The 15,858-nt window shown below is 43.9% G+C and overlaps 1 protein-coding gene across 2 annotated transcripts in view; it reads right to left on the bottom strand.

The window, feature by feature from the left end:
- Positions 1-15,858, bottom strand: part of KIAA0513 (KIAA0513 ortholog) — a 1,246,509-nt gene that overhangs the window by 13,469 nt on the left and 1,217,182 nt on the right. The gene's annotated exons all lie outside the window — the stretch shown is intronic.

The following is a 15,858-nucleotide window of genomic DNA, read 5'->3' as shown; positions in this document are numbered from 1 at the left end:
GATATATTCTTCATTATTCCTCGAGAAAAACAACTCTTACTCGATGGCTTCCTCATCCGAACCGACGACTCCACGGTCCGGCTTCAAAAAAAGTCGAGACTGTGCAAAGAAAATGTCGTTGACCGATCCTCACAGGATCCGTTTGTGGTGCCTGGGATCGGAGCACCAATGTTTGGAGTGCGAGGACTGCATGTCCATGACGGCGAAAGCCTTGAAGGAGCGTAAGGGGAAGCTTGAGAGAGGTAAGATAGTTAAAACTCCTCCGAAAGTTTCCTCGGCAGAGTCGAGACATTCGTCTCCTCGCCGACACAGGAAACATTCTCGTTCTAGGTCTCGAAGCAGTTCCCACCACTCTCCGAGATCCAAGCATTCAAGTAAGAGACGTCGTCTTCTTCTGTTTCTCCGGAAAGAGTCACCTGCCCCACAAGACATAGCTCTCAGGCTGAGTGGGAGGAATTCCGTAAAAGGATGCTTAGCGTCTTTGAGAAAGCAGCCTCGACCCTGTCGAAGACAGCTGAGGGTGATACCCTGGGTGAAAGACCAGAAAAATCGAAACGCTGCGAGTCATGGCACCCGGCGAAAGAAACTACTCGAGAGCGTCACGAAACCTCGAGCAAAGGCACTGTGCCATCGACGCCATCGTCGAAAGTCCCTTCGACGCATAAATCTGCGTCATCGACGCCATTATCAAAGGGCTCATCGACGCATAGGTCGATCGAATCGACGCCGTCTTCGGCGCTGAAAAAGAACAAACCCACGGCCGTAACTACCTCACAGCCAGTGGTCATACCCAGGGCCTCTAACATGACTTCGAGAATGTCATTGACAACCTCGAGTAGGATTCCGATACTCTCGAGTTCTTAGAGGCCTCTTCCAATCCTCGACACCTTTTTTGGTGTTTTTGAAGCCTTTAACGTCCGCGTCGACGACGTTTTCTCAACCAATTATGACAAATTTAGCCCCTTCTGCTCTGGAAATGGGATTTAAGCCATTTCCAAGGTCTGATCATTTCAGACCTTTGTCTTCAATTTATGAGTAAGGGGAGGATTCGGATCAAGAAAGACCCTTTTGGTTGCAGAGATCTGCAACACCTGAACCAGAGGAATTTACCTCTGAGGAAAATAGGTTAAAGGATCTTCGAGAATCCTTACATAAGGAAAGTGGGTTAAATACTTCCCCAGAAATAGAATTTTACCAAACCAGACCCAGGGGAACATGCCGAGACCCCTTACAGAATTTTAATGGCAAGAATTATAGAATTCATGGGTTGGTCTACACCTTCACCTGCATTCCAACAGGATGACCTTACAGACATTTTAGTTAAAGGCCCACAGGAGGATCCTGTGGTTCCATTTAACGCTGCATTACAAAGAAAAATATTGGCTAACTGGGAAACTCCTGAGGTTATCCCGGCGGTTAACAAGAAGTTATCAGCCAAATATAGGGTATCTACTACAGACCCTGAATTTTTGTCTAAACATCCAACTCCAGAGAGTCTGGTTGTTCAAGCAGCAACTGCATCAGGCAGTAGATCGGCATACCGTACTGTTCCACAGGACGGGGATGACAAAAGATACGACTCTATGGCTAAGAAAGTTTTTTCTGCATGTAGCATTGCGTTGAAATCTATTAATGCTACTTGTATGCTCGCAAGGTTTAGCCATACACTTTGGGAGTGTGCTTCATCAGCGGCTGACTGCCTCCCAGAGGGAGAAGAAAGGGAAGCGTTTCTAAACATCATTAAGGATGGTAAAGACGCAATGTGCATATCCCTTCAAACTGGCATTGATTCTGCTGACAGCATCAGTAGGGCCATGGTGGCAAGTACTACAACCCGCAGATTTGCCTGGTTTGCGAAAGTCTGGGTTTGCTTCAGATGTACAAGCCAGACTTTTAAATATGCCTTTTGACGGCTCTTCTTTGTTTGGTAAGAAGGTGGATGACAGCCTAGAAAAGTTACAGACATCCAAAGCAGCAGCAAAATCCCTGGGAGCTGCAATCCGTCAAACGCCATATCGCCCCTCAGGAACCTCTTGGAGAGTTAAGCCCTTTCGCTTTTATTCCGCATTCGGAAAAGGCAGAGGACAGTTGGTTCAAAGAGGTCCAAAAAGATTCACCCAAGGTGGACGGGGTAAAAATACAAAAGCCGCAGCAGCAGGTGCCCCTTTACCCTCGGCATCTGAATCAGCCGCCTCTAAATCACTGAGGACTCTCCTCACAAGACACCAGTAGGGGGCAGGCTAACTCAACATCTGACGGAATGGCAGGCTATTACGTCAGATGCTTGGGCATTGGAGACAGTTGCCCAAGGTTACTGCCTGGCTTTTCTACGCATTCCTCAGAGTCATCCGCTGGGGAACAGCTCTCAGAAAGTTCCAGATCCGCTCCTCTTGCAGGAAATTGTAGACCTGCTGGAGAAAGGTGCCATAGAACCGGTACCTGTAGCGGAGAGGAACAAGGGCTGGTACTCCCCCTACTTCCTAATACCGAAGAAGGACAGAGGACTGAGACCTATCTTGGACTTACGAGAATTGAACAAGTTCCTCAACAAGGACAAGTTAAAGATGGTAACTCTCTCTCAGATCCTTCAGGCTCTCCAGCTCCAGGACTGGCTGGTATCTCTGGATCTTCAGGATGCTTATGTCCATGTGCCAATCCATCTCAAAGGCAGGAAATACCCGAGGTTCGCAATTGGCGTCTCTCATTATCAATTTCGAGTTCTGCCATTTGGGCTGACCTCCGCCCCGAGGGTCTTCACGAAGCTAATGTCGGTAGTGGCTGCAAGTCTAAGGAGGGAAGTCTACCCCTACCTGGACGATTGGCTGATCAGAGCTGTATCTCTGGAACAAGCTCAGATCCAGCTAGATTATGTCTGCCACTTTCTTCACAAACTGGGCTTCTCTGTCAATTTAAAGAAGTCACAGATGATCCCATCCCAGAGACTCCAGTTCATTGGAGCGATCCTGGACACTTCCCTGGGAAAAGCCTCGCCACCAGAGGTGAGGGCTCAAGATATTCTGCAGATGGTCACCAAGTTTCAAAATGCCCAACGTCTCCCAGCCTTCGACTTTTTGAGGTTGCTAGGCCTCATGGCATCCTGCATCTTCCTTGTGCCAGAAGCTCGCCTGAGAATAATATCTCTTCAGTGGGCACTAAGAACTCAGTGGTCGCAATTCTCAGGGAGAATGACAGATCTTCTTCAGGTTCCGGACAAGGTGGCTTGAGACCCACAGTGGTGGGCCTGTCAGGAGAACATCTTCAAAGGAGAACTGTTTTGGCAACCATAGCCGGAGATAACAGTAATCACAGATTCCTCACTCACGGGGTGGGGAGCCCATGCCAACGACTTGACCATCAGAGGTCGTTGGTCTCCATTGGAGTCCAGACTACATATCAACCTGTTAGAGCTGAGAGCAATCAGACTAGCACTGAAGGCTTTTCTGCCATCTGTATAGGGGAAAAATGTCCTGATAATGACGGACAACACAGTGGCCATGTACTACCTCAACAAAAGAGGAGGCGTAGGATCATTGCCTCTGTGCAGAGAGGCGATGCAGCTCTGGTTTTGGGCAATCCAAGAAGGAATCTCTCTATCGGCAGTTCACTTAGCCGGAGAGAAAAACTTGACTTGAAAAAATTGCCCCGGACTGGGCCAGGAGAACGTGGTACCCGGACATTCTGGACATGTCCATCTGCCCTCCAATTCGTCTTCCACTCAAGGAGAATCTTCTCTCGCAGAAGGGAGGTCAGGTTCTCCATCCAGACATCAGAACCCTCAACCTTCACGCTTGGTATCTGAAATGTTGAGATACAAGGATTGGGACCTCCCAGATGACGTAATGGAGGTGTTGCTTTCGGCAAGAAGGCCAGCAACTAAGACTTTATACCGCTGCCGTTGGAACACATTTTGCAGCTGGTGTAGAGAAAAGAATATCAACCCCTTTTCATGTGGTACTCCAACGGTGTTATCTTTTCTACTCTATTTTACTCTATTTGGCAAATTCGGGCCTTCAGGTTGGCACTATCAAGGGCTATCTCGCAGCGCTATCGATCTTCAAGCACACTGCAGAGGAACCATCGTAGTTACCCTTAGTAATACAATTTCTGAAGGGATTAACCAATGTCTATCCTCCAAGACCATTCCAAGTTCCCTTATGGGACTTACATTTAGTCTTAAATTTCCTGATGGGTACTCCTTTTGAACCACTCCACTCTTGTTCGCTAAGGTTTCTCACCCTTAAAACTGTCTTATTAGTGGCATTGACATCTGCTAGGAGGGTGAGCGAATTACAAGCTCTATCTTGTAAACCCCCTCATACAATTTTTCATAAAGACAAATTTGTCCTACAAGTGAAGCCTAACTTCCTCCCAAAGGTGGTTTCTGAATTCCACATCACTCAGAAGATTACCTTACCTTCATTTTATCCCCCTCCCCATCCGGGGAAAGAGGAAGAAAGGCTACATAGGCTGGACCCAAGGCGGGCTTTGAGCTTTTACATCAGCAGACTTGCTAGGATTAGGCAAGCAGACCAACTGTTCGTAGGTTACTCAGGGCACAAATTGGGATTACCGATAACGAAACAGACCATTTCCAGATGGATTATTTTGGCCATTCTGGAATGTTAGAAACTGGCAGGGAATGAGCCTCCTCAAAATTTTAGGTCTCATTCAACCAGGGGTATCGCAGCCTCTTCGGCCTTCCAAAGAGGGGTACCGATTCGAGACATATGTGCGGCTGCCACATGGTCGTCTGCACATACCTTCACGAGATTTCACAACCTGAATTCCTCCTCTAGCCAAGAGACTAGATTTGGCAAAGCTGTGTTGCACTCTATTTCATTCTTGAAGGGAAACATGGCAATTTTACTCCCACCTCCAGTTACACACCACTGCTATGGGAGTCTATCAAGATAAGGAATATGTCGGAGGACACAATCCCTTCAAAGAACAAGTTACTTCTTACCTGGTAACGTTCTTTCGATGTGATGTTCCTCCGACGTATTCCTTATCGCCCCTCCCATCCATCCCCTCAGTAAAACCTCCCTTGTGGTTACAGCTTACGCTCCTTCAGGGTCAATAACCAATTCATGTAAAGCAACTGTTACTTCAAAACGGAACTGAGCAACAGACGCTGTGCGAGTCTATTTATACGCATGATGACGTCGGCGCCGATACAGAGGCTGTCGAGGGACGTCGACGCGCAGCGCCCTCTACTGAAAAAAAAATTCCGAGGCCAGCAAGCTGGAGATGATCTATCAAGATAAGGAATATCTCAGAGGAACATCCCATCGAAAGAACATTACCAGGTAAGATGTAACTTTTTCTTATATCAGATGTTGAGTTAATCTGCCTTCTACTGTTGTCTTGTGATGTAAGACCTCAGAGGTTTTGGGGCGGCTGACGCAGATGCTGATGGTAAAGTGGCACCTGCTGTTGCGGTCTTACTACCTCTACCCCGTCCACCAGTGGGAAATCGCCTTTGACCTCTGAGCTGACTGTCCTCTGCCTTTTCCAAATGCGGAAAAATAGCAAAAGGACCTACCCCTCCAGGGCGCACCTATGGGGCGGTTTGGAGTTTGTTTTATTGCAGCTCCAAGGGATTTGGTGCCGCCTTAGAAGTTTGCAGCTTCTCCAAACTCTCAACAGCTTTACTCCCAAATAGATGTGTGCCATCAAAGGGCATGTTGAGAAGTCTGGACTGTACGTCTGGGGCAAATCCTGACTTTCGTAACCACGTAAATCTGCGGATTACTGTACCAGCCGCCATGGCTCTGCTGATGCCGTCAACAGAGTCGAGACTGGTCTGGAGGGATTCGCAAATAGTGTCCTTTCCATCCTTGCTAAGGTTCAAGAAACCGTCCCTTTCGTCCCCCTCTAGGATATGGTCAGCCACCATCGAAATACAATCCCAAAGGGTGTGGGTAAACCTCGCCAGCGTGCACATGGCATTAGCAGACTTTAACGCCATACTATCGGCCGAGAAAACCTTCTTGGCCATGGCATCATATTTCTTGTCATCACAACCTTGCAGGATTGTGGGATATGCATTTTGCTTGCCAGAAGAAGTTGCAGCCTGTACTACCAGAATTTCTGGTGTTGGGTGCTTTAAAAAATATAGAGGATCGGAAGCCGATGCTCTATATTTAGCGGTTAATCTTTTGTGAACTGAAGGGATAACCTCAGGTGTTTCCCAGTTGGAAGATACCCTATTATGTAAAGCTTTGTGAAACGGGACAATAGGGTCTTCCTGTGGTCTTTTGTCAAGAATATCCATTAGGTCATCCAGCTCGAAAACATGTGTGGGTCTAGACCACCCCATGTACTCCGTCACTCTAGTCATAAGCATTCTATAATTGCTTTCAGCATGATCTCCTGGGTCAGGTCTACCGAATTCAACTTCCTGGGAAGTGTCAATTCCACTCGCCTCATTCAGAGTGTCCTGCAGAAGTTTCACTCTCGATTCTTCCGACACCAGTTCTTCTGGAACAAAAGGTGTTGCATATTCAAGACCAAAAGGTCAGACTGAGGAGAGTGTTTTGAAATAATCTGAACGAAGTGGTGGTATGTAATATTTCGCAAATGTAGAGGAAGGTGCTATAGATGTCATTATTGGAGAAGAAATTGTCGAAATCGTTGACAATGACGTCAACGGCTTTGATGAAATAGTCAACGGCTTCGAAATGGTTGATGGAGTCGTCAGTAATGTCGACGTCTTTGACAAAAGCGTTGAAGGTTTTGTTTGTACAAATGGGATGAGAAAAGTACAGCAATTCCAATGGGTCAAACGTTCACACACTCCAGCAGGAAGCGACATGGCACAAAACAAGGTATTATGTAAATAAACAAATCAAAAATAGACAACATCATTGAATATCTCAAGAGAGATTTCTTGAGGACTCTCAACACCGAATGTGCAGTAGAAAATCTGAAGATGGTCACCACGGATGATCTAAGAGGACCTGTCTAGTTGGCTGTGGGTACTATGACCCAACATGACAAGCATTTTAAACATTTAAAGTTACATTGTTTTAATGTTACTGAGGATTCCCAGCCCGACGGGGAATATTCAAACAGCATGTCAATCTAGGAAAGATCCAATGCTGGACAATAGCGTAAATGTATAAAAATATGTTACCTCTACTGGAGAAAGTACTAATTTGCCCATTGACCCTATTAAAACACGTGAGAACGTACCCTGCCCAAATTTGCTCTCTTCTATACAACAGAAATAAAGCTGGACAGAAGTTATCGCTACTAAATATCAATGAAGTATACCAATAGTCTTGGCCATTTAGTCTGAAATAATAGACATTCTTCCTTTAAAGTGCTCCGTATGCAGTAATGTGGCAATTGTAAGACTTTTTAGGATTTCCACTGATATGAGAGATATGATTATATTACTACTTAGGGAGTTTGATTCAATCAAGAAAGATTTGTGCAGCGTATTTAACAGGTAATACAGTAATCTCATCTCTGCATCAAATATGGCCAATCCTAAAAATATTTTCCGAATGCTACAGGATTGCATACGGAACAACCTCAATAGGCCATCGTTGTAGAGGGGGAGAGGTGCTGCAGATGCCATTGTTAGGGAGAATTCTCAAGAATGTGTTAATTTACCTTACCTTTTCGAGACCCCCAGCAACTTTGCTGGATTTCTAGGATTTGATTTTTTTACCTGGGAAGAGTGTGAGCCTTTTTCCCCCACTCTTCCATGTATTTTGATGTGTGTGTTACTTTTGTGTTCTTTGGATATGGAGTTGTTTTAAAACAACTCCATATGCATCATCTTTTTCTGTGTGTCACACAGCACCCTCAATGCAGTGACACAGGGGTGTCTTCCAGACTCTCCAAGGTTTAAATACCTTCTCTGGGACTGACTACTGTCTCCCAGAGCATGTAAAGTTAAATTGACTTTACTAGTCTTGTTAAATTTACAGATGCAGCCCACCCTATCCTACTATAGAGTGCTGGAGGGGTTGCCTAGCTTCCCCCTGAGTCTAAACACTCATGTAACAGTCAAATGTTACCCTTTACCTCTTGAAATGGCTGGTGGCAGTGGTTTTAAAGAAACTACCATGATTTGTTCTGACCGCGAACACCGGTAGCTAAAAACCGGGTTAGCCATGTTTTCCAATATGGCGCCCAAGACCTATCTGTAAAAACAGACTCCGGTCGACTTTTTTCACCATTTCTTTTTGGAAAGGTCCTTCTTGCGTTTGTCTCTGCGCGCCAAACCAGGTTTGGTCCCTTTGTTCGTTGGCCTTTGGGGGCTTCAGTGCAGAAGCCCTCCTCTGGCGCCTGAGTGTCTCGGGTGGACAGGATGTGAGAGATGCCCGAAATTACCTGTGCTTAGTCTCCTAGGAGACCTGAATGCCCTCTGGCATGATTGGACAGCTGGCTGTCCGGCAAGGACAGCCACCCTTCTGTCTGAGTGACAGCCAGGCTGGAATGAATGGGGGAAAACTGTTTAAAGTGAAGCAGAAGACTAAGTTTGGCCGACTTTGGCTCTCCGTTACACCCAACCTGGGTCATGCGATTATTGAAATATTCTTCCAAAATGTTACTATGTTCAAGAGAGCAAATTATGTCCAACTTCAAAAAAAAATCAAAGTCTTTGATGAGTTGAATAATAGTTTAACAACAAAAAAAGTAATGAAAACCAGACACTAATACAATCTTAGTGCGGATGCGGCTAACACATCTCGTGGTAAGTATCGACTTTATATGCCAATGCATTTCGGAGTTATGAACTCCTTCGTCAGGGCGAGTCTAGATTGTTACAATGAAATAGCATCACAAAATTATTAAATGCAAAACAAAAGGAAAATGGCAAAACCATGAAAAATAAACAGTCATAAAATGAAAGCACATACCAAAGTGTGGGGATGTTGTAAATAGCGTTGAAGTACATAATGGAGAGAAGACAAAAGGAAAGGGGCAGTGAGTTACACAGAAATGGAAATGCTTAGTGCATAGAAAAATGATAAGGACAAAAAGTACCTCAAAAGTGGTGCGTAGCCAAGGGTTAAAGGCAGCTATTACAATAGCAGGCGTGTTAACTTCAAAAGCACACGCAATCCGTTAAAGGACAATGATCCAGTGGCAATCTGGAAACCAAAAGCAATGGGTAATTAAGTACCTGAATAGACTGGAGCTGGAATGTACACTAAGCAGAACACAGGAATATCTGTGTGAGCAGCGCGGCCGCCAGGAAAGCCGTCCGAACGCCGCTTAGCATCGCCATGTAGTGGCGTTGCTGTGGAAACCGTTATATAAATAACCACGTGACCACATCGCGTCTAAAAAAAAGGCGGAATGCGGGAGGGTGAGGAGCATCTCTGCATCCAGAGTATTTAGGCCCATAATGGGCAAACAAAGTATTTGTATGATCTAATCAGGGTCATTGAAGAATAATAGAGATAGTGACACCAAAAAATAAAAATATGGAAAAAACATGGACATAGAGGAAATACTCTACGGGTGCAACAAAAAATGTAAAAATGATAATACATGCAGCGCAGACAAAAGAATAAGTCTGCAAATAAGAAATTGAAAAAAATGGAAACAATTAAACAAGGGGGATGTATGAAGCATGTCGTGGGTGCAAAACTGTTTAAAAACAGGTCTCTGGGACTTGGAAAGCAGAGTTGACCACTGGAACGAAAGAACCAAAGACGAGCTGAAGGAAGACGACTGCTGCAACTCCTGGTCCACCGGTGAAGCCCTGCTGCAGGTCCGAATTGCCTGAAACTCCATCGACAAAGAAGCCCTTCAAGGTTAACTTCTTCCCTTGAGTTTGGTGGGAACAACCAACTCGCAAGCCACCTGGACACCGTCCCCAATCTGGTCGAATTTTCTTCAGAGTTCTGTTGAAAACCGGTTAGCCAGGAGGAAGGAAACCAGCTTGTGGACTTTAAGGCACAACCTTGAACCAACGTTTTGCCAAACTTGTGGCCTCTTCCCTGGGCAATGCAGGAACCTCCCGACGTCCTCCTTGTCCCCACAACTGAAGCTCAGGAACAGCAAGATCTGCAGGAACTGCCAGAAACAACTGCCTCAACTACAGCTTTTCTTCACTTACAAGGTACTTTGCAAGTGTGGTGCAGAACTCTGTTCGGCCTCGGTGAAAGTTTGTGAAGCTTTCCCGACTTTGAGGGCTTGTCCTTCCCTAAACCAACATCTAACTTTTCATCTGAGCAAATTCTGCTAAGATCCGTGGCAAAGACTTAACCGCTCACTACCAGAACTGTGCTATCCTATACAAGACTCTGAACCATTGACTTTGGCCAGGCCTATTGAATTGAATTGCTGGTTGTAGTGAACTGAAACCCTTTGCCCTGCCGATGCAAGTATTTGTGCCGTTGATTCTTATAAACTTGTCTTTTTACCCCTTTTTAGTGTTACTGAAGTGCCATTTTGCTCCGACTTCAGGGGAGCTGAACTTGTTCAGAAACTGATTGGTTGTGTATTGTAGTGTATTAGATTGTGATATTGAGCTGCTCTTACTAGTGGAATGTTTTCCAAATGACTGTGTAAATAAATGTATATTCTTTTACCAAGAAACCTTGAGTGTTTGTTTGAATCACTGCAATTGCTAGTCCTTTGTGTAACCTGTTCTACTGCTCACTTTACTCTTGAGAATTCTGGCTGCTCAGCCTGTCCTACCACATTACTGTGTAGTACAGGCTTGTACCAAGGGTGAAATTGTACTTGTAGTCTGAATGGTGTGTAGTGTCCCCTAAGGGTACTGCATATGATTCTGCCTAACAGCCATCTCTTTCAGACAAACCCTCCTGTTTAATCAATACATTTGTTGCTGGCAAGAAATTGGCCCTTGGTCACATAAGTACAGCGATGGAGCAACTACACTAAAATATGCTAGAGCATCCTAATTTGGGAATAAGCAAAAATGCTAGAAAGCATGCAGAGGGTGCCAGAATAGTAGGGGGCAACGATGGGATTTATGGTAGTAGATTTACAGAGGAGAACTTTGTTTCTATGGTGAACGTCCCTGCAGTAACAGGTCGCAGAGAGTATCCGGATTCCTTAGTAACAAACGTATAAATTGGATCAGGCATACAAGAGGGTGTCGGCCTGTGAGTTGGGATGATATTGCGAGGTGCTCCAGACACCGTGCCCCCAATTACTCATCTAATAAAGATTATATTTGTATAGATCTCAAGGATTAGTATTTAGCAGAGCGCTTCCAGCTAATGCAGCATAAAACACACCCACCCCTTGATATAAATATTGAACTCAGACCAACCCCTTGTGTACCCTCAAGTACAGACCCAAGTGACAGGGACGGTCTAGCTTGCTTTCCCACAATAGAGTCCACAGGCAAAAGCACTGAACATGGAGCGGTGCTAACTGAAACAACTTTAGATGATGCATGTATGACATTGAATGATCGTGATAATGGCTTAGCTTCAGTGGATTGACCAATTTTGGCAGCCATGGCCAGTGAGGTTGTTCCTAAACATGTGCCATGTACATATACTTTTTTTTCTTTATTGAGTATAGCTGAATATATCAACTTTTTCAATATTCAAACAGAAATATTTACATAAAAATACAAAAAATGAGTAATGCTAAAATAATAGAAGTGTGGAAGTTACTTAAAGGCAGAATATACATAATACCAATTGCAATTTAACATATGATATTCACGACAAAAGGGACAGAAGTGCAAGTCAACCAGAAATGCTAAGGTTAACCAAATCATTGTGTGAGACTTAATTTAAAAAAAAAAAGAGACAAAAAATAAAACTATGGAGCATATTAAAATGAGAATAGAAATGGAGGTAAAATAAACCTACCTAAGCTTAGATAAATACGATTTATAGTTTCCACTCAGATATTTGTTGGCATAAAATAAGTCTCATAAACATTAGGTCAATCACAAGGTTTGACCTGGAATGAAATTTGTAATCCGTAGCAACATCATGGTTTCTAATATATTAAGATACATCAACTACTGGGTGAATACCTATAGTTCTAATCCAGCAGGGACTCAGGAGCAAATTTCGCATTAATAGCCTGCAAGAAGTTATGGGTGGCAATACGAATGCTCACTGATTTAGTGGATAATACCACAGACCACCGAGAATCCGGGGGAACAAGGCTGAAGTAAGGCATATGCGACTCGAAATGTTTCCTTCTCAATACGTTCAGCCCCGGACATTCGGTTATAATGTGTCTCAAGGTTTCACGAATGGCATGGTCCTGGCAAAAGGTACAGTAATTTGCTTCAGCAGGCAACAACTTTCTTCTAACCAGAACATCCCGGGTAGGAAACAGAATGAATCGCAAACGCAGTATGGTTGTTCTCACTTGTGGGGAGGGATACTGATTCAAGTAAGGTGCAAGAACTTTAAGTTTTTTGTGTTCAAAAGCCAGGCTCTGAAAATTTCTGTAAGATAGACACATCAATCTCGTGCCGAGCCAATCTGATGTAAACAATTTCTCCTTCGCTCTAATGGGATTGGTAATAAGGGTTTCCAACGAGATGTCAGCTCTGGCTAAAATGTTATAGATCTGTGGTCCAGTCTTTAACAAAAGGGTGTTTAGATGTTAATATGTAGGAAGATACAATTGCCAGTATATTATTCAAATTTACACTTGTCAAGCATTTACGAAATAGAGCGCACAGTCTCCAGTCTCTACTGTATTTTACTTTTTCATTTTGTCTTGGAACATTGTGGGCCTGGCCAAAAACATTTCAGATGATAGCTGATGCCAATTCATTAGGCAAGATCACATTGTTTTCATGCAGGAAACTTGGGCCACCCGCGAGATGAACATGCAAGGGTATGTGTTGTAATGGCAGAAAGGCAGAGCCGGTCTTAGGTGGCGAGGCGTTTATTGGGTAAGTCTGACACAAAGGGCCGATCTGCCCACGACTTTGTGTCCCGCTCGTCTCGGAGCACTGCTCCCCTGCTCTCGTCATGCAACCGACACAGGATTCAAAGAAAAGCTGGGGCAGTCACACAACGAGCGGCATAGAGAGACCAGGTATGTGCGAGTCTGTGCGAGGCTGACGTGGAAGGGTGCATCTGAGCGTGGTGGCCTTCAGAGGCTCCAACAGTATGCTTGATACTATGTTAATGCCACCAAAAGGAGTGGGGGAAACCGAGTGATAGTATGATCACGCAGAATGATTCTAGTATTGGAGACTATAGCTGCATCTAATCTAGGCATGCAAGAATTACAAATCTAACTAGATAATTGCATTTGATTTATATTGTTCAATGTCTATAACAGAGTACTTCAGAGCAATATGATCCAAACAGTAAAATTAATAAAATCCCGAATAAACGATAGGAGAAACACACAGCTATATGGGGCCCACATCATACTTGTAGGTGATGTGAATATGCAATTTGAGCCCCTTCCACAAATAGGCATTACGGAAGAGGAGGAGGAGGAGGAGGAGGATGATGATAATATATGAGACATCCCTGCTTTCTTAGGATCTTGCCCTAAAAGACAAAATAAAAATGCCCTGGACAATGCTTGTACCTGGGTTAGGCCTAGGACTGGGAGCATGTAATGGAAGAATTAATGGGGATCGGCCAGCTCTATAAAATGTAACTGGGAGTTGCACAACTCCTACAGACTACATGCTTCTCATCTTTGCTACCTGGTTATCAATTAAGAATTTCAATGGCATTGCTCACCAGGATAGTGACCATCAATCATACTTTATACTATCTATTGTTCACAGGGTAGGAATTGTCAAAAGGCACAAGAGGGAAAATGTTTTGATCAAAATTACTAGAAACTCTAAAACGGGAAGCCATTGACAAAAATTAGACACTAGCGCGCACATATAAAAAATATATTACCTCTACTGGAGAAATAACTTATTGTCCTATTGATTCCGAATATTGAAATGGTGAACACTTTTGAAGACACTGTTTTTAAAGTAAACCCTCTGATAACTTAGAATAGGGACACGATGCAGAATAACAGTATAAAGAATGTGATATGGTTTGACAATGAGAGCAAATTGGCTAACCGCTAACTCCTAAAAGCGGCAAAAGATTTGGGGAGCTGCAGTAAAGAGATGCAAGGAAATCCTATAAGAATTGATTGGCTGCTAAATGGTAGATGTTGAGGGAAAATGGGAGTCGCTCATTGATTCAACCAAGGCGAAAGGCGCTGCACAGATTTGGAAGTTGATTACAAAAGGAGCCATAAATGATTGTCTGAGCCTACAGTGTAACATAATGGGAGAATTCACTCAAAATTATCAAATTTTGCATGTGTATTGGTAAATGCTGCACCTTTATAGTCATTGGCAGTGGGTGCAGAATATGGTTTGGTTTTTACAAAATGCTGCTATTTCGGATGTGTGGTTTTACACGCCTTTGATGGCGCAGTCTTGGACATCCCAGATGATAGGGGTTTCGGCACCCGTGATGGTAAATTGTTCAATGTCCCTGGTAGAGGGGATTTGAACACCCCAGAGCGTGTAATACTGTGTGCTCGGAGGGGAGTTGATTACAAAAGGAGCCATAAATGATTGTCTGAGCCTACAGTGTAACATAATGGGAGAATTCACTCAAAATTATCAAATTTTGCATGTGTATTGGTAAATGCTGCACCTTTATAGTCATTGGCAGTGGGTGCAGAATATGGTTTGGTTTTTACAAAATGCTGCTATTTCGGATGTGTGGTTTTACACGCCTTTGATGGCGCAGTCTTGGACATCCCAGATGATAGGGGTTTCGGCACCCGTGATGGTAAATTGTTCAATGTCCCTGGTAGAGGGGATTTGAACACCCCAGAGCGTGTAATACTGTGTGGTTGGAGGGGCTGCTTAGCATGCTGGATCCCACTCCTTCCACCGTCTGGCAGGCACATCGGGTAGCAGCTGGACCAGCGCAGTCCCTTATAGGTGGAGTTAGCAGTTGGAGTTTGTTCAACACACCACACTACCTATTGTCTGTTTAATAAGCATTTAACTGATGGCTTAATTAAATAGAATAAATAAGAATAAAAAAGGAGAACTCTGGTGATGAGGCCCAAAACTGTCACCTTCACCTGCTCGCTTTACCCTGCGCTAATCTTTTGTCCACAAACACTATGGCTATGACATTTACATGAATGCTTAGAAATCGGACAACAGTGTTTATTTCCAATAATATATTTAGTTCTCGACCAGTGGCAGAGAAGTGGACAGCTGAATTGTGAGAATCCAAGAAAATGGGTAACCTAATTGACCCTCGCTTAATTCTAGATGGGTTACTGATTTGGACCAATTTTTATAGCAGATGCTGCAGGATTGGCTGCTGCTTGGCAATGATCCTAGATCTCTTCATAGGGCATCTAAAGATCCTCTTCAACACTTCAAGACTGTATTCCAAATTAATTGTACTCCAAGTAAGCTTAGCAAAATGTATTCTTGTGAAACGAGTAAGTGACCCATGCCCTTTAGTGAAGCAGATCTAATTCACATGTGTGACTTGTCCAGAAGGATATTGGTCTAGAATTGCTTAAACTATTGCTGTCTTAATTAAGGACGGCAGAACCCTAGAGCTATATTATATTTGGGACAATGTATGAACATGTGAGATTTCATTGTCGACTTGCAACAAAAGCAATAGAAGGGTAGACTTAGGATTCCACAACACTGGAAAGACCACCATCGGTAAATGACTGGCAGACTATTTTAATTTAAGAAGATTATTTTGAAAATCGAATGGCATCTTTAGGCAGTTTTACTGCATTTGCGGGAGATAACATGATTATTTCGAATGAATGGCCTATCAGTGAAGGGGCTTTCAAAGTATCCACATGTTTGAGTTTCTTGGTTTCTCACTTTTTAATATGAACATGCTACAATTGGTT

The sequence above is a fragment of the Ambystoma mexicanum genome, chromosome 1q (genome assembly GCF_040938575.1).
Source record: "Ambystoma mexicanum isolate Mex_15411 chromosome 1q, UKY_AmexF1_1, whole genome shotgun sequence".
Classification (NCBI taxonomy): domain Eukaryota; kingdom Metazoa; phylum Chordata; class Amphibia; order Caudata; family Ambystomatidae; genus Ambystoma; species Ambystoma mexicanum.
This window is presented reverse-complemented; position numbering and strand designations above follow the sequence as displayed.